The sequence below is a fragment of the Oryzias melastigma genome, linkage group LG3 (assembly GCF_002922805.2).
Source record: "Oryzias melastigma strain HK-1 linkage group LG3, ASM292280v2, whole genome shotgun sequence".
In the NCBI taxonomy this organism is placed as follows: domain Eukaryota; kingdom Metazoa; phylum Chordata; class Actinopteri; order Beloniformes; family Adrianichthyidae; genus Oryzias; species Oryzias melastigma.
The window spans coordinates 18,186,927-18,212,526 of NC_050514.1; the positions used below are offsets into that span (position 1 = coordinate 18,186,927).

Consider the following 25,600-nt stretch of genomic DNA (forward strand, 5'->3'; position numbering starts at 1 on the left):
GGATTTCCTGATCCATGACCTGTATTGAAAAGCACAAAAGGCCAGGGGACATACATGGTTACATGTGTTTGTTTACTTGTAATGAGGCCATTGGATCCTCTGCGGGTTATACCTGTCACATTTGTGTCTTTAGCACACGTTATTCAAGGCGCTTTCTTACATTTATTGGGCATTGACAGGTAAACATTCAATGAAACTTCATTCTACAATATTAACTGATATTTGAGCATAAAAAAAGTCATAAACAGGTTGGTCCTTCCAACCTGAAATACTCTTTGACCCAGTGATTCTTAAAAAGGTTCATACAACCAGTGTTCAGAAATGGATCAATATGATAAACATGATTTATAAATGAAATTCATAACAGTGTTTATACCCCTCTAAACACACATCTCCATAGTCGATCTTTTAACATGTGAAAAAGCTACTAATTATAAAAAGTACAGTAGTATTTCTTGTTTTTGCACAAACGTCTGTAACACACTTCCTGTGCATTTGTCAAGCTCCTTTCCACCCTTATTGCTCCCAGTCATTTCCAGCAAACATTACAGTAGTTTACAAGTCACTTTAGCTCATGTCTTTAAACCCATGTCTCCCATGTAATTGCTGAGTGACAGAAAGGCAATACTGACCACTTCATTATGGAACGCCCAGACTAACTGGACAGTGGCCTCTTGGGCTCATAAGGTCAGTCTGGCCAGGCTGACCTTTTGGGCTTCAGTCGTCAAGGGTCATCCAGCCAATATCTATGAGGACTTTACTGGCTATGTGGCGGCTGCTGTGCGGCGAGGTCATCTGATCCAGGCAGACTGCTTCTTTCAAGTATTGATTGAGGTTTGTCTACAATGACTGAACTTGAACATTTCTCCAGAGGAGTTAAAGTATGGGTTTATAAGTAAATTATTGGAGCCATTTAATGCCTCAATTGGTTAAGATAAAATTAACAAATAAAAATTGAAGAAAAGGAGTATCAAGACCAATAAATTGCAGATTTTTATGTATTAGAAAGTATTATGAAGTAGTTTACAAAAAATAAAAGGAACTCTTATAATGACAAGAAGTAAGGACAAAAAAATTCTGAACATGGGATCAAAAATTAGCTGAATGAAAATGTTATTAAACACAAATTAAGAACTTCTCAGACATTTTATCATCCTCAGCAGATTTTTTTTCACTATTTATAATCTTATTTTAACAGTTTTGTTTGAGTTTTTTGCTAATTTTTGACATTTTTAAACACAGCAGAAACTAATAAAGCTTTACTTGAATCAAAATGCTGAGACAAAGACTGAATCCAGCTGCCTTCAAGTCTCTTTTGAGGAGATTTAAAAGTGAAACTGTAACTCATTATGTATACATGTACTTGCCTGTACCACGAGCAGCCAGTTTCTGTGCGAGACCTTTTATGTAAATAATAAAGCATTCCAGATGCTCATTATTTGTCATATGTCTGCAGCTGCTTGTCACTGTTCATATTAAATCACAATATTGGCAAATGAGCACTCACACTGGAGAGACAGGCATGCATTTGAAACTGCATTTTATAACACTTTGTTCAGTTTAATAAAAAAAAAAAATTTGGAAAGATAACCCGGTTTTAAAAACTCCATCTAAACAGCAAGGATTGCATCTTTAAATAATAAATGATCCTCTACCTCTTAGAGACGGTGAAATAATTGAAGACAACAATGTCCTATAAGAGTGCCGCTTCAGCTGTGCTGATTCAGAATCCCTCCGAACTTCAAACGTTCCGTCATAAAGTATATATAATCTGTAAGAGAAGGGGCCTGCATGTCTGTTTACAATTTCAGTCTAATTAAAGCTGCAGGACGAGCTCTGCTTTGTTAAAGTTGATATGTGTTTGGTATACTTCCCCTCAAACTTTACCACTGGCAAATTAGTTGGGGGGGAAAATACAAAACGAAACAAACAATAACACTCTAATATGATCTGCAGTTGTGGAATAAATATTTCACAATCTGTCTACATTTGACACACTTTCAGAGGAGAACAAAGGATTCCTGAACAACAAATTGCTCAAACTTAGTCTGCAGACGATAACCTTTTTGACCTACATTAATTCACGGTGTGGCTGTTTAATATGTAATCTGTCCTTGATTTGTTTGGAATTTAGGCTGACACAATTATTTCCTTTTTTAAATGAAAAAAAGCTTTTATTATAGAGAGACATCAAAAAAGATAATACAGAGAACAAAGAAACCCAAGAAAGAGATACTGAGTGGTGATTAAAGATCTACTGCTCATGTGCCACGCTTTTACTTTTCCTTAAAAACTTATCAGGATCTGAGTGAATGCTGTCTATTAAACGGAATATCACATCCCTGAAATGATACGCAGCTTAGCGCTTGAGGCCAGCGGTGAGGATGAACTGGCGAATACAGAAAACCAAGCAAGCGTTGCGTTGATGAAGCTGGTATTTTCCCATTTTCCCTCTGTGAACAGCAGTATACCGTGTGTCTAAGAGGGATAAGGTGGCGCTTGATGATTAATCACTGGACATAATAAAGCTTCTCACCATGAGCGCACAGTCCAGCTGATTCTATGATATGATTGGAGCCGATTTGAAAAGAGAAATAATCATTCCTTACAGTGCCTTCATAGGACACTCTAATGACATCTTCTGATTGGAGCTTGCAGAAAAGATTATGAGGGCCTTCTTTAGACTTCTGTCCAAGATTATTTTTTAACTTTATGAAATGGGGGCCACAGGCCTGGATGCTGCTGATTTGAGGATTAAGATGAGATGACCTTTGGTATTATGTTGCACCGTGTAGAAGAAGAAGAAGTTTCCACTCCTTCATTACATTGGACTCTATCGATGCTTGGAGCTTCTATGAGGCCCCTTTGAACATCACAATGCTTTTTTGTTGGCTGGTATACTTCAGGCGTCCACCCCCTGTAGTGGGATTACTGTGCCTGTGTGTACATTCAAATACTGAAAGGGGTGTGGTGTGGCCGTGCATGGTTGCCTTTCAGACTCCATTGAATCAGCAATCCGGTTTGAAAAACGTACTTTTCTCTCTTCATTGCTGTCATACAAGGTAATATTGTTAAAAGCTTTTGCGAGACGATCTGACAGCAATATTAGATTTCACCTGTAAGTCGGGTACACGACCCAAACTAGCCAGGCCCCGATTTAACCAGCCCCACTATTGGGTGCAGGTAGAATATCAGGGGGAACAAGTCTGGGAGTGCTGAGAGTTTGGGGTGTCCTATCCCTCCCAAAAATGCATCTTCTGAGTATTTTTCTGAGTATATCTATCCATATATCTATCTATTAGATATGTCTTTTAAGTTTTAGGTTAAATTCTATTCCTGCAATACCAGGCTTGGGACAGGCACAAGCAGGACACTGGTTTGTGCCCAGTTGAGGGGACATTTATCTTTGATTTTCTTATTACTATAAGGGTCTATTCGTCCATCTGTCCGTCCTTCCTTACATTTTCTTTTGTCATTTATTTGATTTGATTTGATTTTTTGTACTTGTGTTAGTTAATTATGGATTTTTCCAAACCATCACATTTGTGGGGGCAGTCACAGTCTTTAGAGGGACATATCCCCCCTTACCCGTGCCTATATCCAGCCTTGGAACTAGCCATGTCACTTGTAGACTCCTTGCCAGTCAAACAGTCAACAGAAAACAGTAGGTTTTAATTTATCTCCTAATTTCATTCTCATGTTTCTGGAACTTAATGTCGGCTTTGAAGTGTGAAGAGCTCAAAAAGTAAAATTGAAAGGCAAAGTCTCACTTATTTCATATTCAAGCTGACATGTTTTAAACATTTTCTTGGATCAAAAGATATTACGTAGAAACTAAAAAGGAAGCCACCTGTCACTTACAAACACCGCCGCTTGTTTGTCTTAAACAGACTCCGACTATGTTTGAAACGAGTCGAATCATCTCACCCTGAGGGCCAGTTTGTTTTCTCTTGTTGTTCTCAGGCAGAAAAACTAAAATGCGCCAAATAACTTAATGAATGTTGCACACCCGTGAGCACCCTGACAGTGAGTGACACTTTGGATCATTCATCTTCAGCAGGACTGCACTCTCTGCTGGGTGTGAAGGGAGAGGCTATAACAGGCATCAGACAAACGCTGGCCAACATCTCCAGGCTCCTTTGATGTGGGAGGCATTGCTTACCCCTATAACTTACAGCCTAGCTCTGCAGGGACCCATTTTTATAACCTCCATTATTTTCAATCATAAATATTCAAATCCAGATCTTAAATCCAAAGCTTAGTGAGAAGAATAGCCAAAAACAACATGCAGCTCCAAAGATTCCCCCAGCTCTCGCTCCTCTATGGAAAATCATTATGAAGATTAATACAAAAATCAAACAGAATGCTGAGACAAGGCTGTAGGACCCAGCAAAAAATAATGTACTCATGTGAAAGAGTCGGGATGGGATTTTTGGTCAAGCTTCTCTGGTGTTTTTTGTTCTTTGAGTGTTTTGACAGATTCTGCATTTCCTCCTTTCGACTGCGAATTAATATTTACAGCTCGAATATTAATCCCGATTCAGTAGTGGATTAGTTTGCCATTGTTCCCTCAGAGCTGAGCCCCAAATAAAGGCGCCGACAACGAGAGGAAATCTATACCTCTCTGCCCTGCAAACAAAGACCTCTGCACCCAGAGATAACACATGTCCCTGAAACGGAGACCCCCCTGTCCTGCCCATATGCTGCATCCTCCATCTCTTTTCCAATTCTCCATCTCCCCCTAACCCTCAGTCCCCACATCTCTCCTTCTTCACCCCACTCGTTCTCCCCGTCTCCCTCTCTCCATGAGAAAAAGTTTGCCATGGTAGATTTGCAAAGCAATTGTGCCCTTAAACTGCGCCTTTTCCTCGGCTTATACCATGCATTTTCCAGAGTTTATCAAAGAATACAATGGGGTTATGCTTTCACCATTATTCTCCAGGCAAGAACAGTAATTTAAATGCAGCAGTACTACTGAGGCAGGGCACAGCCCTGCTGTCTCACTACAGAACATAGAAAGATGAAAATGCGTTACAAAAAAAAGGCACCGCATTACTTTGTTGACCTTTCCTGTTCTCATAGTTTACAAACAGCTGTGAAGCTCCTTCCTCTGGGCCCTTTGTACATCAGAGAGCAGGACTGATGGAGGCGCACCATCCTTAAATGAAAGTCTTTTTAACTTGCCTTCACTGTGGCTCACAACAGCACAACCTCGCAAACACATATTAACTTTATTCCTGCTACCACTGCAGTTGACAAAGACGGGAAAGAAACACACGCTGCCTTGGATTAGTCATCTTGTCATGTGAGTATACATTGTGCTTTTATATGTAGTCTATGAAGAAAAAAAACACCAGTCCACACAGACAGACTATTTCCAATTCTTCTTCAAGTGTGAGGTTGATGTGAGGCACTTTCATCAAAACATCTGATCAAAACATGTTATTCACAAAGGTAATTCGGCATGCTGTATTTAAGGAACATGCTGTGAAGTGATATAATTAAAAATAAAGAATGTTTTCTAGGAAAAACAAAATTAATTTTAGCATCTTAATATAAAACTGTACTACAAAATGCAACTTTGAGTTCAACTGCGCTATTTAAAAACAAATAAAGTGCTCAGAATTGCATTTTGAATCGGGCTTGAACAAGTGTTGAACTTAGAGGGGAGAAGTACAGAGGGCAGACAATGATGAGAGGATTTAAGAGGCAAAAAAAAAAGAAGTTTTTAAGAAATATTGAACAGATATGAAGATGAAGAAGAGAAGGAAGCTCTCTAAGGAGGAGGGGGTGTACTGGAAAAGCTGAATGACAACAGTAGAATAAACACGCAGAAGCATAAGAGCTGAACTGGTCAGACTGATGAAAACGGGCAGCGCTCCTGATGCCATTATGCTTTTAATCAATCCACTGATGTCTGCGTGTCAGGGTGGGCAGATACTTCCAGACTAGAAGGGGTTAATGGGAAATCAATGACAAGGATGTGAGTATGAACAGGACATGGGGAAAGCGGGACATGGGGGTGTGGGGTTTGGGAGGGGAGTATGAACATTGTTTCCTGTGATAGCAGCACTCTTCCCAGATGTTATCTGTCATTCAGCGGAACACTCTGGTGACCAGATGTTTCGGCTCAACGCCTTAGTGCCGGGCTTACATGGTAGCTGAGGATCAATACAGGTCAAGTGTATGGTAATGTTCATCAGCGCTGGTGTTTGAACCAGACAGAAGACTGTGCTGGGCAAAAAGTTACTTGCATGTGTAAAATAGCAACCTCGTTTGATGATTTTTTTTCTCCTAAAGGTGCACACTCCAGCACTTTCTTATTAACACAGATCTTATGTTCCACCAGTGTCAGCGAGATCTCCAAATGTCGATTAGAGGAAACAAAAGGAAGCTCTCGTTTGGAACTTAAGGTAAAACAAATACAACAGAACGCAGGCAGGGTATTTTTTTAAATGCCTGAGGGCATTTGGGGAGGTGGGTGTGGGGTTGCAAAGGGGGAACAAGGAGCAGGTCCCAGTGCACTACGTCTCTTTGTAGTTTGAGAGCTCTGAACTAGCCAGAGGCTTACTGTTCTAACCCCTACCACTCCAAGAGCCTGTTTGGGGAAATTACACCACAGCGTAATAATTAATCAAGTAAACACTGAACTGCTTTGATTTGGATTACATTAACATATTATCAATAATGCATTAGTCAAATACAAATAAACACCTTTGCATAATAGCATACTTAAGTAAGTACACATTCACACTAAGCAGGAAAGTTCATCTTAAAGCAATAATGAAAACCACTGAGAGTGAAGTCTGCAGAATTTTTGTGGTTTTTGGAAGCAGCTTCACTTTAAACTGTCTGTGTTCATCAGCTTCCTTTTGCATCACCCATTTGAAGCTTTTACCAGGAGGCAAAAAAAAAATATGATGAAGCCATTTATTTATTCTTAACAAAGGCAGAATGCATCATGCAGAGTAAATAAACACTGATGAGGGACTGAAATCACAATGCACGTAATTTGTGCAAAGCTACTCTGGGTTTGATTCCAAAAGTAGCAAAATGGATTGAGGAAAAGAGTTAGTCACTTTTATCATTTGCAGAGGAGTCGAATCAGCTCTGCTTTTGTATTTTCACTTAAATGCATGTTCTGTTTTTCTCCGATAAGTTGTGTTGTTTAAAAGCATCCGTTCTCGTCTAACGCTTTGTTCATTGGAGGAACTTCATGCCTAGGGATTTTCTAAACACAATTCATCAAAGTGGAAGGGCATCCTTTTTTTCTGCATTCCTAATCCTTTTTGCTGCAGATGAGAGATTTGCTGTTCAGACTCATTAAGATTAAAGCATTTTGCCAGAGTTATTTAAGAATGCAAAGTTCCATGTGAGACCTCTCAGAGTTCAGAACAGAAGAAAATCCCATTGACACGGTTGGTGCACTGGAGGCTGATCTTAGCCTATATTTTTCAACTGTTTTTTTTGCCTGTGATTGAGTGATTGCATGACATTTACATTTCGTTAAACACATTCCTAACTTTTTAATGAAACTTTCTAAAGATTATTTATGTATTCCTCTAACACCTTGACAGATAGTATCAACATCGTGTCTGATTGTACTCAGAGTTTTGATGAAGAAGTGAGAATTTACCTTCAAAATGGGGGTGTACCGATTTATTTTAACAACAATTCAATTCATATTAGAATTTTTTGTCGTTGATATGATTCACAGTCAGTATTGGTTCATTTTGAAGGATCCAACTGACTGCACTAAATCGATCCAGGACATCTTTATCTAAAAATTACTCTCCTTCTCCGTCACTAAGTGTGACTCAGAAATAAATACCTGGTACTTAAGAGTGCAGGTGAAGTTTTCCAGATTACTTGTATTTCATGCAAGATAATCAAGCGTAAATTAAATATGTATACAAACAAGAATGAATGATAATTCGCATTTTAGTTTCATAAATTTCAGCCCGTTGCTGTTTTTCTACATAAAAATAATGCAAACAGATCTTTATTGGAACCTTATACCACACTGCATGGTCACACATTTGCTAAATTCATAGTGTTTCCACCCATTGGACTGTAATGATCGCGTGATCATTTTTTTTGCTGCCATCAGATGTGTGTTGACTGCTGTGATAGCACTTTGCCATTTTTACGCAAAACTTAAATAAACCTACAGCGCCTCAATCCAAATGGTATTTTCCAAGATTTGTATAATTGATTCATTTTATTGTGAAAAAATTGTATAATGGTCGATTCAATCAGCAACTTACCACAGTGAGATTATTCTTTTCTATTTTTACTTTCTTAAACTGCAGTAAGCTATTTGCAACAAGGCAATAACTAGGAGATAAATTAGCAGTTGTTTCCAATGGGAAGTAATACATTGCCGTCACAGGCTGTAAATGAGCAGTTAACTAGGTTGTAGGTTTGCTTTCTCGTCAGATTTTGGCAGCGGAGCTTGGCAGTGCAACTGTATCGGTGAAATGGCTTGACGTGCAGCTAGAGGAGATGGCCATCATTTAGCAGAAAAAAAATATCATTGGATCAGAGCGAGTGTTAGTTTTCTGCCTACGGATTTTCATATTAGTTTCTTTGGCCAGAGTTTGAACACTCCGCTGGCTGGGCTCTGAAGCTCCTGCTCCAAACTTTCCAACTCCAAGTGTTGCAATCTGGTTCTATTTTACAGCTGGCCTTGAGATTGTAACAGAGCTCCTTTCTCTCCCTCCTCAACCGCATATTTAATCCCTGTGCTTATGTCAAACTTAATTACAGAACCTTGTACAAAAAAATAACAAGTGAGCCTTGTAGGGCCGAGGAGAAAAGACGCGTATAAGCAGGAGAGAAGAAGGGGACATTAAAAGAATGCTAAGGAGGTGTGTGTGAATGTTTTAATGGGGAGCCATAGACATATTTTAATCTGGCAGCTAAGCACGGTGAATGACCAAATAAAAAGTATGATCAACATTTGAGTATAAGCAACATTCATATGATATTTGACTAATAACTGCAGCAGGCTGTTATCCATTTGAGAAGAAAAGTGCTTAAAATCTAAAAGTTTTTCTTGTACTTTGCTAAACTTTGGAGGCAATATTTTCAAAAAGAAAAAAAATGTAGTAAAGACAAAAAAATAGTTATTAGTCCCTGTATCAATACGTCTTGATTTGAAATCATAAAATTCCTCTAAAAACAAACAAAAAAAGAACAACAAATAATCAGCAGCCAGTCACCTAGATAGTGTATTCATGTGTGTGTTTGTGCACCCAAAACTATTTACTCTGTAGAAGTGGAACACTCAAGGAGAGAGATGTTTAGTCTGTCAGTTTAAAACTATTACCTCAAACTCTGAAAATATGAGCTGAGCCTGTCGTGCATCGACACAGGGAGACAGCGCTGTGAAGAGCAAACCTTTGAAAAGTCTAAATCCATTTTTGGGGGAATAACATAACAAACGCTTCGCTGCAGTGAGGAAAAGGGGATCTCTTTTTTTAACGCTTTGAAAAGCACATATTCATACAATCTTCATAAGGCAAAACAGAATGAATGCCGTATACATGAAGTCTTTTGAAACAGGAGATGACAGGGAGGGAGAGAGTGAAGACACTGGGATGTTCCTAGGAGAAGTAGACAAAACAAACAGGAGGACCATCCATGATATACACAGTCTTCTCATATTTATTTCCTCACAGGGGGCACATTGCGAATACCTTCTAACACACCCACCCTTTAGGCCAACCTACTGGCTAAAGCCTTCCCAGACTAAACTTGAGTGGTCAAGTGAACCAGAGGATGAGGAGAAGTTCCCATGCCACCAGTTGTGGAACTGGCGCGCCAGCCAGAGGTATTTATAGTAGGTCTGAACTTAAGGGCCAGGACAGAGGGCAGGCTTGTTTTCATTTCCATTCCCCAGTCACTTCTACTAGGCCTCACATGTGGGTGTTAAATATATGTCCAAATACTCGGAGCAACGCTGTGGGGGCAGAAAACAGGAGGTAGTGGGCTCCACTGAAGTCAGTTTGAGGGCCTCAAAGAAAGAGAGAAAGAAAGAAAGAAAAAAAAACTAAAAAGGGTCTAAGTAGGAGGCTTAGTGCCAGCTCCAGGACACAGCTGCAACCGACACAACGACGAGAAGCTTGGGCCAGGCCCAATGCGCTCCATTCACAGGCTCCATAGTGAGTAAGAGAAGAAATGTCCAGACAAAACAAAGGCATATTCAAATGGAAGTACGAGCACAGAGCCGCTGTTATGGCATCCTTAACATCAAACAACATCTGGCTCTTCCATATAGTCTGTTGTGCATTTCTCTTGCTCTGTCTTTCTGCATGGCAAATCCAGAGTGACATTATTACTATGATGGAAATAGACCCTATAAATACAAAGCACTGTGATGAATATAACAGTGATTATGGGGGCAGGGATAATGGGATCAAGAAAGAAAGAGAGACCCATTGAAGTTTGGTCTATTTTTGTGTTTGGGAATTCCTTTTAACTATTCGTCTAATGTATGAAAAATTACAGAGCCAACAATGGAGTGGTAATCATTTGGGTCTCTAGGCTCATAAGACCTCTTTAGTGATGCTCTTTCCAGTTTTAGCTCACTGTTCCCACTTAGAGCAGTGTAAAAGCCTCCCAAGTGGCATTTTTTGTAAATGATACTTTGACAAACCAACAGTTAATAAATTGTCATACAGATGTTTTTTGAAAATGGCCAAAAAAGCAACTATGAAGTCCGTCCACATTGGACAGCTATTACAGCCCTGCCATAAATTATCAATCTATTTTTTTTAAATCAGATTTAGACTTTGTGCACATTCCTCCTTCCTACACAGGAGGCTTGTGTGAAAATATGTCCAAGATCTGTAGATTTTAGAACTTAAACAACACCCTGGCCTGAGCCTCTGTTGAAATCCCAAGCGTAAAGAAGCCATCCCACTAGCTGATTGCATCGGAAAGATTCCACAGACAGTCTTTTTTAATGCTTGTGGGAAAATAGCAGTTCTTGTTTCCTTGGATGCTTCACACATTCCTCACTTTGTCTTTACATTGCAGGGCCCCCGAGCAAGGGTATGGCCAAATACACTCCAAAGGAGGAGGCTAGTTGAAAGGTGTGGCCACATGAAATTGTAAGGAAATTGTGTGTGTTTATTTAGTTGAGAGTTGCTAGGCGATGTGAACTCAAAAAGGCACTAATTACATTTCTCTGAGCTTGATGAGTATAACAGAAGTTGGACAGGAACTTTCCAGCTCATTTAACTTCTCAGAACACAGCTGGGAATTATAGATAACAGAACATCTGGAAGTCACAAAAATACTTCTCTAGTGACTGATCCAAGCTAATGCAAAAGTTGCCACATCCTGCAAGGAATGTTATCCAAGAGCTCACACTAAGAAAAATACTCAAGAAAAAAACAAAAACATCTAGAATATTTTACTAATTGTTTTGAACTCAATTTGATGAAAATGTATCATCAGACTTTGTCCAGATCCTGCTCAATCATCTTAAACTATTAAGCTTAACTTTTTAGTATAAATATGACCACCTTCTCTTCATAAGGTGGACAAATGACAGATGTGAATGCCTCCTCGTGTTGAACACATTCCGAAACATGATGGCCTCATTTTTGGAGCACAGCTGCTAGATTTACGCATGCAGAGACACACAAACACAGCTTCCTGGTCGCTGTGAAGGTTTGGTCTCATCGCAAATTCTTGACCTCAAACTCTCAAGGCAAAGGTAGTTAGGCTTGATTTATGCATGACTCGTCTTACAGTAGCAAAGCAATTAATTCTAATGCAGCAAACTATTAAGGGGAATGTTTAAAACATCAAAAGCCTCTGCTGACATAGACAAAGCATCTTACAAAATAGAACAGATGAGTGAGTCAAGGTCAAGGTGAGCCACTTTATAATGCATAGAGTCTGTTTTCCATCAGTGGCCTATAGGAATCTGATTGTTTTTAAGCAACCTCCATAGTTTAATATGAAGATCTAGTTATTTTCTTTAGAGCACAAATGTCAAATCAATCAACAAAAGGCATCGTTAGTTAAAAGTGCATGCTGCCTAAGTTCATAATGACTGAGTGAGCACATGGAGAACCTCTCTTCTGCCTGTTTGGACTCTTCGCTGTCGCTTTGGGCAAAGGATAACGCTTCCTTCACCAACACATATTCATTTACCCCCCACCATCCCACTAACTGAACCAGGGAGTCTGGGGAGAGTCACATTGATATTCACCACACATCTCCATCCCCCAGCCACTACCATCCCCACTGGAAATATTATTTCATTACATATATTATGCATTCAGCATAAGGGAGTTAGTGAATGCGCAGTGTGCAGCTGGGTGTGAGCAAGCGCAGATGTTTGGTTTTATGTATACATGGCTGTGACATGCCTGTTGTAGAAGAGGTTTTAAGAGGGTGTAAAAAGATATGATGCCTCAGGGGTCTGGTGTTAATGACATTTGGTTTACTTTGTCTGAACAAAGTCAAAATATTTATTTCAAAATGTTTTGTGTAAACACAGGAAAAGGGATTTAGCAAGTTTGACAGTGTGGAAGGAAAGTTTCACTTAAGAGTCTGAATGAATTTTCCAGTTTGTGGGAGTACCGACATCCACATGTGAATGTGCGCTCTGTGCCTCATGCAGAACAGGAGATAAAGAGATACGACAGAGGAAAAGAAGAAGGCAGAGGGACAGTTAGATCTTTCATATGGACTGCTGCTCTTTGGGCCCTAATCCAGATGTCACCAGAGCAGTTTTCTGTTGCTAATGTCTTGCTTTAAAAAGCCCTCTTAAAAGTGACTGCTGCTTTTCCCTTAAGACTTTAAGTGGCTCAACACAATGTAGTCTTGTCTGATCGGGACTGGAATCAATTTGGAAAAAAAACCATTTCACCTCTGATTAAGCACTGCTCTGTCTCTACTGTGGCATGCTGACCTTTCCAGAGGTCTGTCTTGTGCTGCTAGAAGGGGCCTTCCAGAGAATACGCTGGGCTAATTAGACTGATTGACGTCAGAAAGCAGGGCGACTTGTACTTGAACCATTTGTCAGTGCTCACAACTGCATCTCTGTTAGGGACTATCAGACTAGTCAGCCTAATTTCAGTTTTAGATTCTGTGCAGCCAGTCGTTCGTTGGAGATATCATACTATGTGGTTGTCTTTTATTTTGTTGACATTATTAAATCTTTTCTGCTGATAGATGAGGAAACCAAAAACTTAACACATCAATCTGGAAGTTTACAGTGAGGAAAAGGTGTCTAATATATTTAACTTAAATATTTGATCTCTCAAAACACCTAAATGTTGTCATTTTTGTCAAACAATGGTCTGATAAATTGAAAGTGAACTTTCTCAGTGTTTTGGATGAAGCCAACATTTTTGCCCATGTCTAGTCCTGATGTTTTATGGGAACATAGGCAAAAGAAGGCACTATGACTGATAAAGAAGCCGCAGGTGGTTGGTTTATACCATACCAACGCAACATTAACATTGTTACATGTCAGTTGACATAAAATTTCGAATGGAATGCATCAATCAATCTAAAAAAGATTCTAGCTCTTTACCACCTCCCTATTGGTGTACATTTGAAAGATTCAAGTGAATCATATTGTTCCAAATCAGCATTTTAACATCTTATCCTTTTTTGTTTGAGATTTCATCACAAAGCCATGGTGCACCTTATATGAATTGGTGATACTTCCAACCATTGAGTTTCATGGAGCTGTCAGATATTACAAACCAGAAAAGCTTTAGGAAAGGACTTCAGACGAATGAAGTCCACCAAAAATTGGCCCTCTGTCCACATTCCAGGCACTTTGCCTTCCGCATCCAGAGAAATGTTGACTAAAGAGAGGCCTGGTAGTGAGAAGCCTCACCTCCAGTTCAAGCGGATTCCATTGGCCTTTTATTTGCTCTCGTTTGGCTGCAGGGGGAACGTGCTCCACTCTGACCTGGGGGCACTCATCCAATCAGCTCGCTATCTGCTGCAAGGGCTTCCATAATAGTGACATTTTTCCACCTCGTCAATAAAGTGTTGAAAGCCACCCTCCACTCGCTACTTGACCATTTAACTTCTTCTTGAAAAGGCCCTTTCTTTCTGTCTGTCTCTGTGTCTGGCTGAAATCAATAAAAGCAGAGCAATGGAAGAGTCCTATCTAGCAGCTGCATTAACTGCTGGTCTTGACTGCTGTACAAAGAAGATGCTCGGCAAGTAGAGAGCAAACAGATCCTGTTTTTCATTCATGGAACGGTTAAAAAATTGGGCTTTTGTTTCACCTTTTGGAATTTCCCTTTAGGGGTTGCCACAGCAAAACGGCTTCCAATAAGTCGCATATTTGGTTTGGCAGAGGTTTTTATGATGGACGCCCTTTTTGATACAACACTGTATTTAACAAAGGCTAGGGACCGGCACAGGGAGACCCAGGCTAGGGCCATTTGTGGCCACATAGGCAGGCAGCAGCATGAAGGGTCTTGTCGGACCCACAATGGATTAGGCTCATCTGGGAATTGAACAGCGGTTCTCCATGTGCCTGTCCCGAACTGCTCTTTTTGCTTACACTGTATGGAGTCTTATTGCATTTTCAAAGAGTTTCTGAGCATGCTAAAGGGGAATAAAATAGTCTCGCAGACAGGTTAGTGCACATTCTTTTGTTCCCCATAAAAGAGAAGACAATGAAAAGAAAGAAAACTTGAAATAATTTTCACTGAGAGTAGGGTGACTACCGAAAAAAGTTACATTTGCACATATATGAACTCTGTAGTCTCAAATGATCAGCAATCGCCTCATTTAGATGCTGCAGTCACACATCACCACATGGCTGCAGTGACTGACATGATGGCATCAGAGTGAGAACAAAATGTCTTCCAATAAAGGACCAGGAGAGAAAAAATGAGAGAGATGGGTAACATCTCTGCCCGTGCCAAAATGGATGTAGTGCTTTGTTTGGTTATGCAGTCTGAGCGCAAATTGATTTCTGTGAGGTGCATGCACCAAAGAGTCACAGCATTTAGATGAAATAAATAGCACACTCCTGCAGAAATGTGAGGGTTTATTGAAGACGAAACTGAATGTGGAAGAAGGCGTCAACACGGAAGGCGAGAAACAAAGATGGATGAGTTGAAAAATGCAAAAGAAATGCGTTCCAATGGGTAATGTCTAAATGTGCAATACAGAGACAATGTCATGTCTCTAGTCTGGCAGCTGTGAAGAAGCAGCCTGGAAGACATCTGGAGTTGTGCAGAGCAACAGCCACTCTCCAACCACAGACAGCATGATGAGGGATTAAACTTCATTGCAACATGTTATGGTAATGAATGGGCTGCGGCCAGCTCTGAATGTGTTGGAATAATCACTGCTCTTCAACACATGTGCGACTGACACTTGTTAGATGTGTTTGCAAACACAGTGTTTCAGTCTAAGCAAGCATGCTAATAATATTCTTTGGGAAAGCGGTCCTGGCAAGCTAGAGGAAACGTATGCAAATTTGGGAATTCTTGTTTTCTGAAACAGAGGCAAGTGAATTAAAATGGGCAGGTTTTAGTGCAAAAGTTACAGTGTGGTGTAAAATTAACCAGAATTAAACAAAATCCTTCAAGGAAAGATGGGCAGAGCAAGACATTGTGGCCTGAGCCAGTGTCTGGGCATCTGGGTTCAGGATTAGTGCCAGAGAGAGGAGGAGTAGACAGCCACACAACTAGGAGAGATGAGGTTGACTGTAGGTCACATCCACTGCCTGGCCTTATGGCTGACAGATGTTAGTCTAGATCAACAAGAGCTGTTACTCTGGGAGAAGTTACACCAACTGTGCCACAGTCTGTCAGTATATTTTTCGTAAAATGAAACATCTTAAGAAAGAAGTAAAATAATTGAGTAAAAGTGCTATTTTGGATTAAAAGGCCTTTAAAATGATGAAGTGGGGTCTTCAGTAAGATAGAAACACTTGTTGGTTGATGTTTTACAATGGAATGACAGACTAGGGTCTGCACAGAGGCGCAGTGGTTAGCACTCTCGCCTCACAGCTAGAGGGCCTTCGTTCAAATCACGTTTGGATGCTCTCTGTGCAAAAACATGCTTTATAGGTCATTAGTGACTCTGAATTGCCACTAGGTGTGCATATACAGCTGCAGGAGAAAATATGTGAATCCTTTGGAGTTATCTGGCTTTATGCAAAAGCTGGACACAATTGTGTTCAATAGAAACATGAAAACACAAATTGGTGTGATTTAAGCAGGCAATGTTTTTCTCCAGTGTTGTGATTTAGATTGAGATAAAAGAAAACACATCAAGTGTCAGTTTCTTACAGAAATTAAGGTACTCCCAAAGGATTCACACAGTTTTTCTTGCAACTGTAAGTGTGTGGCCCTGTAACAGAATAACAACTTGTTTAGGGTTGGCTTCAGAACCCCATGACCTTGAAAGGGATTCAGCAGGTTGTGAAAGTGGAAGGTGTAATGGTGCCACTTTCTTTACTGTAGTTTATACACATAGAACTCTGCCAGGTGACAAGGCAGCCAGAACTCACTCAAAATGCTATTTTTAAAGTGGTGACTGTTTTACACTGTATGTGATACAACAGGGTGGTATTATGAAGCATTGTCATATGTGGTGGGGAAAGGGGATGGGTGGAGTATAGCACCAGTTTATTATAAGCCTGGTAGTCTTTGCTTTCCTCTAATTTACACACGTGCATTCTTATCTAACACAAAAAGAAATAAGGAAGGAGCATCATTGCTTTGCATGCAATCATCATCAGTAGATGCTAAAGCTGCACTCTGCTGTAATGCTGTAGAGTTTAGCCACATAAACAGTGGATTAATTGCACTTATTGGGATCAATAAAGTCTGAATAAGCTGAGAATGGCTGTGGTGTCTGAAGCAATAATAAGGAAATGTGGACTGTGCCAACCCTCTTCCTGGCAAGTCGTTAAACACATGGCCAATCAGGCCCGGGCTGGCCCTCACGCAGGCAAATAGCATTGTGGTCTGGCCCTCTCATCGCCCTGCCTACTCTCCCCACTGCACCGCAGTTGCCCAGAACGATATTATAAACATTTTGCCAGCAGATCAATACCTGTATTGATCAAGCATTGTGAGAGTGATCTGTCTAAAACCCAGAGCAGCCTAGAGCTTAGAGATGGGAGGAGCGAATAAGAGAGGCTACAGAGGGGATGGAGAAAGAGAGCGAGTCTGCAGCCACAGTGAAGGGAAGAAGAGGTACAAGGGGAGAGAAGGGAAGCTGAGAGAGGCAGGAGCAGAGCTGAATGCAGGTAAGGAAGCAGATTTCGGGAAATGTTGCCAGGCCACTTGGACTGGAGGAAGACAACACAGTAATTGCGTTCTCGTTAACGGAAAGGAGGGGGGGTGAGGGCGACTAATGACTACTGCGGCGAAGTGACAGACGAGAGGACCTGTGCATATGGATTCCAAGGAAGGATTCAAACACCTGTGGAAAGTCCTGCAGGAGTCTGGCCTGCTGCGGCATGCAGCACTGTCAGGTGCGTGGATGCAGGTGCATGCAGATGGCCTCAAGAAGTTCAAAGGCAATCCATTAACAAGGAAGAAATGGATGCTGGATGATAAAGAAATCTTTGTCTTTGAACATTTGCATATTTTGGGGGGTCAATTTTTTGAGGAATAAGCGATCAATTCCACCTGATCTGCTGTTTGATATGAAGACCCAGTAGGAGCAAAAAGACTTTGGTGACAGTTCTGGGTAGGAAGGCCCCAGCACATACAGTTGATATGGATTCAATTGTTTCAGGAAATATCAGCAGCGAATACTTTTGGGAAATACAAAACCTTGAGGATAAGAATCACCTGAAACTCAGGTGGAACTGCCAGAGGAAACAGGACTATTTCTGAAACAAGAACAGTGTCATCGACACAACTACGAAACAGGAAAATGGCTTCACCAAGAAAGTCTAAACCAACCTTTGTGGTCTTGAGAGGTTTTAAGATGTTTATGGATATGGATATTTATTATACTGGATTTAATTCCTGTCTTCTTTTATTTTCAACGGGACTGCATCCAATAACAGACTCGACAACAATGATTCAAGGCCTCCACCTTCAATACGCCGCAGGAGGTATCAAAAGGCTTCTGAGATCGATTCCCTGGAGAGAAATCAAGTTTCTATTAACTGACTTTGAAATGACTTTCTTCTCATAATTAGGGATGTAAAGGAAAACAAATCTATAAAAGACATTGTGGAGGGAAATCTTGATGCTCATGAACTCAAAATGCACTGGAGACGTGTTGCAGCTACACTCAATGAAAAAGGCCTGGAGGTTCACTTCTTTTAGAGCATGTATCTGAATCAGACAAAAAATGTTTAACATGACAGAGGAATAAATGCACATAAAACCAAATATATGCAAAATGAGAATGTTAGTGTTCCACCACTCACCTTGGTACACTACACAATGTCCAAACTTAGCAACTCTCCTCGAAGTTTGATATTTAAGAGTTTAACGGGTTTTAAAAAACAGAAAAGAATGAGTATTGTCAGTTTAAGCACATTGAGTCCATCAGATGTGCAAAACTATTTTTCTTTTCAGAAGAAGAGTCATGTTTGACATGAGGAGTTATTACACAAAGCAAGATTTAATGACATTCACTTCACAGTTATTTTAGCAATAAAACATTCAGGCTGATAGCAGCTTTATTTTAGCAAAGCAGAAGCTTGCTTCTGTGCTGTTTAAGGTCCCAAATAAATGAAATCCAGGAAGTGAACAGATTAAGAAAGCATAGGTTTATCAGATGGACTGAAACCACACAACACTGACACAACAGTCCAGTTCTGGGAATGTACCAGTGTGGCATCTATTGACCTGTTTACATCTGGATCACAGGGCGTTCTGGGAGATCCAATTACAAGTGGTTGAATGTAGTCTTAAATGTAAACTAACCAATGTAGCGGTTGAATGCCAATGTCAGCATTCTGAGCTTTGGTAAAATGTACCTAAAACATTGACACAGATGAGTCAATCACACTACGTTGAACTTAAATGAAAAAAGAACTGGACCTAGTTATCTGTAGGATTTTTAGTCTATTTCCAGAAGACTGGATACTGAAAATGTATTGTTGGCTTCCATATATTAAAAAATATTATTTTATTTCAAACTGTAAAATGTAAATGTCTTTTGTACGAAGAATCAACGTCAAAACGTGTGAAGATGTTATTCAATGCATAAACTGTAAACTTCCTCTCAAACAATGTTGGATTTTGCAATCCAGTTGTTAGAAATTTGACTACAAATGGTGAATTTTTGCTTTTTTTAAATTGGCCCAACCAGCATCCTGTGGGGTTAAACTGAGCTGTACTGTAGAACGTTTATTAATATAAATAAGTGAATCCATCAGTGTTTCAAATAAATTAACAAATATTAAATCGGTTCTATAAGTGGGCTGAGGTCAGAACCATCTCATTTTGAAGTAAACGTCTTGGCCCGCTCTTCTACTGCTTTGTTTAAAAGCTCAATAATACTCAAAAAATGTATTCCTATTTATAAGTAGTTAAAAGGGAATTTAAACTGTATAATTTGATTTCCAAAGTTATTTGTTTAAGTATTAAAGTGACAATAGTCATTGAATATTTATGTAACAGGCAGTGGTGGGACTGGTAACTTTACACCCTTTCATTGTGATGTATCAGCAGTAAACCTGTGTTCAACATGTTTAGGCTCCATTGACAGATAAAAAAAGAGTTTTCTTAGATTTTTTAATCTGAATTACAATCCAATGTCTTTGTTTTCACAAGAGAATATTTGTCGCAGTTGCTTGACTTACAACACAAAAGTGTCACCTTCTGTGAGGGAACATGCTGTCCACATGACTCTGACATTATTTTCACTTTTTGGGTTTTCATAAGCTGTGTTTAAAACAACAAAACACAATATCCACTGAGGATATATTTGTAAAACTGAAATCTTTGTAATGTTTTAAGATTAGCTGCACACATATGCAGTCAGTCGCAGCGTATAAAACATTTTTAATTATCCATTCAGTATAACGTTTTGAAAAACTCAGACTATTTTTCTTTCCAATTTAGAATAACTCATTGTTTTAGCTAAATAGTTAAATAGATTTAACCTTTTGCCACTTTAGTGTTTTAATCTCTTGAATCTAACAAACCAACACAATAAATTTTATAACAATTTTGAAAAGGACTATTTATATGATTTTGTAGTTTCTACTGATGTCAAGGCTCTTTTTGTTATTTCTATTTGCTTAATTTAGAAAAAAAGAAATGCCTAAGTGTTATCAAATTACTCAGTGATTTAATTAGTGCGCTGACAAACTAACACTGGTGTGCTTAATCATTTTCTTGTTTTCTTTCATGCTTTTGTTTGATTCCTGATGTAAAAGCTAAACCTTTGGATGAGTGCCAAACAATAAATTATGGCATTCATTAAACACATCAAATCGAAATTACTATTCAATTAACAAGTCACTCAAGCTGAACAAATCAACCAATTAGACGGTGTTTACATGGAAAAGCTAACAAAAGAGCATCCCCTTGGGAAAGCAGTAACACCAGCCAGAAGAATGACACTGCAAATGAGGAGCAGTGGGTTTAAAGAGGATGAGAGGAAGAGGAACTTGTATGCAACAACCTCCCACAGGCAGACATTTAAGAGAATTAAAATAAATCAAAACATTTTAGAGGTTTAGGAAAAATACACTAAAAAAACGGGGGTAATAATCACACAAAAAAAGAATAAAGATGTACTGAATGTTTTGGATTAAGACATTTAACCATATAAACCCTAAAGTAAGGACATTTAAAGATTTTCTATAGCACTTTGTTTCTTTTTCTCTTTTAAAGATTGATTCAAAAATGTTAAAAACCCTCTGGTTTTCCATGTTTTTAAATTCTATAGAGTCCACATCTTTATTATTAGTAGTATTATTCCTGTTATGGTGCACATTACTGTTGGTTATAAAGAGGCTCTTAAAATAGCAGTTAAAGCCAAGTAATTTCTAAACTCGGCTCTTGTAGTGTTCTCACAATAAAAAATGAATGTCCAATCTTCAAAATGTTGGTCTTTATTTTTTTGGAAAATTCTAATGTAAATGTGGAGACTTTCACATTCACTTATTATTTTTTACTTTTAATTAAAAGCATCAAAAGCCATTTTTAGTTGAGTCTTCATGGGACAAAACAGATAAACAACAGCTGTTAACCAGCAGTTATCTGTAAATTTAGACTTAAAATATATTTTTACATGGCATTCAGTGAGGTGAAGTAATGTTATTTTTGCTTTGTTGGCGATGTATAGATAAAAGCTTTGTCATGCTCTGCGCCATGGAGTCTGACTTGATTGTACCTTTGGGCCACTGTAGCAGCATCGTAGCAGGACAAGCCATTCAAACATCTACTACACACTCACACACGCATGTACGCACAAAACACACACAAAGAAGACTGCAACCTAAGAGAGAAACAAAACAGAGGATGCACAAAACAGGCGTACTGTCGCTTTGGTTTAAAGCATTAATCATGAGGTAACAGTGTTATATAAACACACAGTCTTGATATAGATCATTTAGACGAAATGATTAAGATACATAGTGACTGAGACATTTTCAACCGTTTCCACCCTCATATCCAAATCTGATGGCACTCAACTAAAGGCCAAAGGGGGTTGTAGAAAGTAGAATACCATTATTGTAGCAGTAAATGTCAGACCAACCCCATCTAATTGTGCCATTACTAATTCATGTTTATTAATGCAGTGATGTATGATGGCTCTACACGCAGACGGAGTTTGCTTGTGCCTGTCATGAACAGCTCAGTCTTAGCCGATGAAAGCTGCGGGGAGTCTGTTTGTGTTCGGTTGGGTGTTGGGTGAGGGGCAGATGGTGCATGTAGCAACATTGCCCAGTGGTGTGTCATTTAAGCATGGAGGCACTTGACTGATGGAGCTGGTGTCTTCTGCTGGCCTCATGCCAGGCCCCTTGGTCCCCAGCCTCTCACTTCCCCAGAGCCTCTGGGCAAGTACCACAGTTATTGTTTTCCCTGCCAAGCAATTAGCAGCACTTAAGATTTATTTAGTCATGCTCTAATGTGTGGTAATTAGCTTGGGGCCTAAGCAAGCTCTAGCATTCCCTCACCTTGTCCCTGAAAGTAACACCAAATGTAAGCAGGAGACAGTGAGGGAATGAGGGAGAAGCAGAGGGAGGTACAGAGGGTGGGAACACAAGGGGAGGTGGAACAGAGCTGCAAGGATTAGAAGAGTGCCAACCAAGCTCTGTGGATCAGCACTTTTTTAAGACATCTTCAGGGGCCTGTTGGCTGAACGGATAGCAGGAGGAAAGGGCAAATACAGTGCAGTTAGACTTTTATAGAATGCTTTGTGGAAAAACACCCCTGACACACACCTCGGCCTGGCAGCTCGGTTTGTCATATGGCCCAGGGGGCTCTGCTGGCTTATCACATGACCATTGTATTGACCTTAAAGGGCAGCTAACTCAACAAGCTCAGGCCACTCCCGCTACCTTAACTGCTGTCTGGAAAATGGAGGTTGGGTCACTGCATAGAATGTCACGCATTTGGTCTCAGGGTGGATTTAGAAAAAACAAAAGTTTAAAATGATCCCCAAAACACCAGGCAAAATACATAAAAACAACAGAAGGAAATACAAACTCAATCCAGGTTTACTGTTTGTAATTGATTTTGCTTTGAAGTACTGAAGGGCAGACTTGCTGTGCACTGAATGTATGGACTATGTCCTAAAATAGCCACTACAGCATGTTTGCAGTGAAAAAGATCATTACATAAGACTTAAGATGCATTCCCATTAGTGTTGTTTGGTCGGTCCAGAGCACTTTTCCCGTAAGGCTCACTTCATTTGGTAGAAAAACTCATCTGAACTTGAATGCAGAGTGAACAAACAAACCCTGATCTGCCTAAAAACTGAGGCCTTCAGTTTGCTTGCAAGTGAAATCTGGTGTGGTTCACTACAGTCTGGATGCAGATGAACAAAGCAGACAAAGGAGTGGAAGTGAATAAAGAAAAGTAAATCTTGTAAACAGAAGAGGTACAAATCTGTAAAAAAAAGGATTTTTTTCAGTAAATGGTATGAGGAAGTAAATGTGTTTTCAAGAAATTATAGATGGCTTTAAGTACTAACCAGCTCTTCTTTTTCATGCAGCTTTTCTTTACAGTCTGTTTCATTTCAGACTATCCAACCCTAAACTACAGTTGTTGTAAATTATGCTTTTTGGTAGTTTTTCTGATCTCATAAAGCAAAACATGAAATTTGACCAAACCAAGCATGAATGTTAAGCCTGTTAATTTGGCGATTCTTTGCATTCTTTGTCTAGATATGTCTAGGAAACTGTTTCAGGACTAACGGCTATTATTCTTAAAAAAAAAAAAAAAAATCAACCCATCGTTTTTTATTTCCAAGACAAAACATGTTTTTCATTTCTCATTTGATTTAACAAAATCTTTAAACTATGTTTTGTGTATAATAAAATAACATACAAGGCAAAGAAAAGAACTGCTGACATTGCAGTTTGAGTGCTTTTTGTCAAGCATTAGATGCACTTTAATCATGGTGGAGCTGGCTCTCCTCATCACCTAAAATTGCTATGCAGTCTGTAAGGGTGGTGCTATGAATGATATATCACTTTCTATTTCATCTGCAGGGGTAATGCGATGCTCCGAACCAATCAGAACCTCACAAGTCAACCCTTGACCTTTTTCATCGCAATATGACTGCCATTATCTTGCAGAAAATTAGAGGCATCTCACAATTGTTCGGTGGCAGTGGGGGGTTGAGGTTATTTAAAGATAAATGCTTCAGTGTTCATGATCCATGCAGCAATCGTATACCAGCATCACGGGGGAAAAGTACAAACATGTCTGCTCCAGCCTGGTCGCTGCATGATTGCACCAGTGCACATACGAGGCCATGTGTCGATGTTTTCATGTTGATTGTTTGGCAATATTGTAGCTCTGCATTTGCCTGGTAAACCTGTCTGTCGGTGTTAGCCATACTGGTTTCAGTGGATGCTTTTGTATTATTATGAGAACAGCTTAACTGCACAGTTTAGGCACATTTTTGTGGGGAAACAGGTAGTTTTCATAGTCTTTATTTCAGTAGTCTCCATGGGCAACTGGTTCACTGCTGGCTGTCTTATAAGAATAAGTAGTGAAAGGGATATTATCCCTCTAGTAATATTGCCATTTTGTGGCAAATGTCAATGGAAATGACATAGGGATAAAATTACAACTACATGCTGCTGTTGTTGTTAAAGGTAGATGAGCATGCAATTGCTTTTTTCTACATTCTCAAGCAGGTTTTTACAATAGGTACATAATTTGCCTCCGACTGCAATCAAAAAAGTATTTGCAATGAGCAAAAGTATATTTAGAAGCTGAAAATCTGATTAATAACAGCAGATCACTAAGAGGTTTTCTGTATTTTTATTCCTATAGCTCAGTCATATTTGTTAAACCTGTTTGTAGCAAGAGTATTTGCCTTATGGAATATATAAACTAAAGTAGAGGGATTTTATTCAAGATTTTTAACATTTTCTCCAGAGATAATACTTAATTTAAAAAAATCTTTTATAGTTATTATCTCAATTATTATCTTTTTATACATCACATTACCTTACAATTGCCTGCATATGTTCCAAATAAAAATTCTAAGCAGCATTTGTAACAATGCAGAATACTGTTCAATAAAAGCAATCAGAATAAAGAAATATTTATTTTAAAATTCCCTAAAATTGTCACATATAAATATCCCTATTATATTGTAACATTCAGGAAAGCAAAACAGTTTTGTTCCTGATATTTATTCTTTTTATCTCATAAATGTTCGTGTTACCAACCAGCATATCTTGGCTGCGTCTGTTTTATTCAGCTTAAAAATTAGAACAACATGGGGAAAAATACAAACAAACAAAAAGAAAACCTAAATGACAAAATGAAACCAGCCATGCATTTGTTGTGATTCTGCTGACTTACAAATGCTTCCCTGAATGTCATAAAAACAGCATGAGAAAAACTGTTCTATCCAACACATGTCAACAGCGGGATATGCTTCCTAAATAAATGAATATATTACTTTTGCTCTTTTCTCACTTCTAACATTTGTTATTATCTATTATGATGCATGCATAATGTTAGAAAGGGCCACAGGATGGTTCTGTTTTAAATGTTATATTTCCATGATTGGTTCATTCTCTCCATTTCCTGTTCATTGTGCGCAGACAAACTCTATTGTCTGTGGGTAGACTCTGCTCGGCCCTCAGATGGGCTTTCCCCAGGGAGCACTGCATCTTTTATTAATCAGGGGTGCTGCACCACAGCCCGGCTTATCTAATTTAGCAGCCTGCCTCGATGCAACTATGTGGCGCTCGGCGTGGAAAGAAGGGACAGGGGTGTGGGGGTGCAGCTGGGTGTGGATGGAGCGGGGGTTACCGTGCGTCTTTCAGCTTTTCCATATAGTGGGTGTGGGGAGGTAGTGACTTATCAGACACCTCGTCACCAAGTTTTAGGTCTGAATCACAATACAGCAAATTACCTTCTGCTGACAAGAAAAAATGAGCATGGCCCCCATATGGAAAAAAAAAAAAAAAAAA

The 25,600-nt window shown here is 39.4% G+C and overlaps 1 protein-coding gene across 1 annotated transcript in view; it reads right to left on the reverse strand.

The window, feature by feature from the left end:
• Window positions 1–25,600, reverse strand: part of zfhx3 (zinc finger homeobox 3) — a 172,816-nt gene that overhangs the window by 132,479 nt on the left and 14,737 nt on the right. The gene's annotated exons all lie outside the window — the stretch shown is intronic.